Source organism: Babylonia areolata, unplaced genomic scaffold (genome assembly GCF_041734735.1).
Source record: "Babylonia areolata isolate BAREFJ2019XMU unplaced genomic scaffold, ASM4173473v1 tig00013483, whole genome shotgun sequence".
NCBI lineage: Eukaryota > Metazoa > Mollusca > Gastropoda > Neogastropoda > Buccinidae > Babylonia > Babylonia areolata.
In genome coordinates this window covers 82,501-84,685 of record NW_027468385.1, presented here as the reverse complement: position 1 = coordinate 84,685, position 2,185 = coordinate 82,501, and positions in this window count along the sequence as shown.

The window sequence follows — 2,185 nt, the reverse complement described above, 5'->3', positions numbered from 1 at the left end:
CTTGGGGGGGGAAAAAAGGCCCTTTTTTTGGGAAAAAAAGGTTTTGCATTTTTTTTTTTCCCCCCCCCCCTTTTTTCTCTCCAGCGCCAAATTTTAAAAAACCCTTGGTACGGAGAGGGGGGAAGGGAAAACCTTTTTTAAGGACGGAAAAAGGGTTAGCAGGTTTTTTTTTTTTTTCCCCAACCGCCCCCAAAATCCAAATTAGGAAAAATTCCCTTACGGGAAAATTTCTTTTCCTTTTTTTTTGGGCCTGAAATTTGGGGCCCCGCTTTACAACCCCCTTTAGGGGCCTTTTTTTAGGGCCCGAAAGTTGGGGGAAAAAATTTTTATACAACGGGGTTTTCCCATCTTTTTTTTTTTTTTTTTTTCAACGGGGAAAGGGGAGGCCCTTTCCAAAACCCGGAAATTTTTCCCCCCTTTACGATTTTTTTCTTTTTTCCTTTTTTCTTCCCGAGCATCCAAAGTTGAAAAAACGCTTCGGCCCGGGGGGCAGCGTTAGGGGTAGCCTTTTTTTGGGGGCCCGAAATTTGGCAATTTTTCTTTTTTCCCCTTTACCCTTTTTTTTCCGGCAGCCAAAATTTAGAAAAAGCCGTTTGGCATGGACGGGGGGGGGGGGAGCCATTTTTTTGGCCCTTTTGGTTTTCATTTTTTCCCCCTTTTTTCCCCCCCTTTTTTTTTTTTTTTTTTCCCGGGAAAACCTTTTGGCTTTTTTTTTTAAAAAACAAAAGGGCCCATCCCTCCCCCAAATTGAGAGAAAGCCGTTTGCAGGACGGAGGTGGGAGGATTCTTTTGAGGCCAAAAGTTTTTGGTTTTCCTTTTCCAATTTACCCCTTTTTTTTCACGGCATGCAAATTGAGAAACCCCTTTGAGAGGGACAGAGTTATGTCCTTTTTTTTTTGCGCCAGTTTGGCTTTTTCCACAACCTTTTTCCTGTTTTCCACACCTTTTCCGTTTAAAGGGGAAAACCAAAATTTTGGAAAGGAGGAGCAGGGGAGGCGGGCTTTTTTTTTGGGCTTTTTTTTTTCCCGGAAGGGTTTTAGGCAATTCTCCAAAGCCGGTTACTTTTTATCCACAACCTTTTTTTTTTTTTTTTTTTTTTTTTTTTTTTTTTTTTTTTTTTTTTTTTTTTTTTTTTTTTTTTTTTTTTTTTTTTTTTTTTTTTTTTTTTTTTTTTTTTTTTTTTTTTTTTTTTTTTTTTTTTTTTTTTTTTTTTTTTTTTTTTTTTTTTTTTTTTTTTTTTTTTTTTTTTTTTTTTTTTTTTTTTTTTTTTTTTTTTTTTTTTTTTTTTTTTTTTTTTTTTTTTTTTTTTTTTTTTTTTTTTTTTTTTTTTTTTTTTTTTTTTTTTTTTTTTTTTTTTTTTTTTTTTTTTTTTTTTTTTTTTTTTTTTTTTTTTTTTTTTTTTTTTTTTTTTTTTTTTTTTTTTTTTTTTTTTTTTTTTTTTTTTTTTTTTTTTTTTTTTTTTTTTTTTTTTTTTTTTTTTTTTTTTTTTTTTTTTTTTTTTTTTTTTTTTTTTTTTTTTTTTTTTTTTTTTTTTTTTTTTTTTTTTTTTTTTTTTTTTTTTTTTTTTTTTTTTTTTTTTTTTTTTTTTTTTTTTTTTTTTTTTTTTTTTTTTTTTTTTTTTTTTTTTTTTTTTTTTTTTTTTTTTTTTTTTTTTTTTTTTTTTTTTTTTTTTTTTTTTTTTTTTTTTTTTTTTTTTTTTTTTTTTTTTTTTTTTTTTTTTTTTTTTTTTTTTTTTTTTTTTTTTTTTTTTTTTTTTTTTTTTTTTTTTTTTTTTTTTTTTTTTTTTTTTTTTTTTTTTTTTTTTTTTTTTTTTTTTTTTTTTTTTTTTTTTTTTTTTTTTTTTTTTTTTTTTTTTTTTTTTTTTTTTTTTTTTTTTTTTTTTTTTTTTTTTTTTTTTTTTTTTTTTTTTTTTTTTTTTTTTTTTTTTTTTTTTTTTTTTTTTTTTTTTTTTTTTTTTTTTTTTTTTTTTTTTTTTTTTTTTTTTTTTTTTTTTTTTTTTTTTTTTTTTTTTTTTTTTTTTTTTTTTTTTTTTTTTTTTTTTTTTTTTTTTTTTTTTTTTTTTTTTTTTTTTTTTTTTTTTTTTTTTTTTTTTTTTTTTTTTACTGGACCTTTTTTTTCTTTTTTTCCTTTTTTCTCTCTCCGAGCATGCCAAAGTTGATAGAAAACGCGGTTCGGCATGGACGGG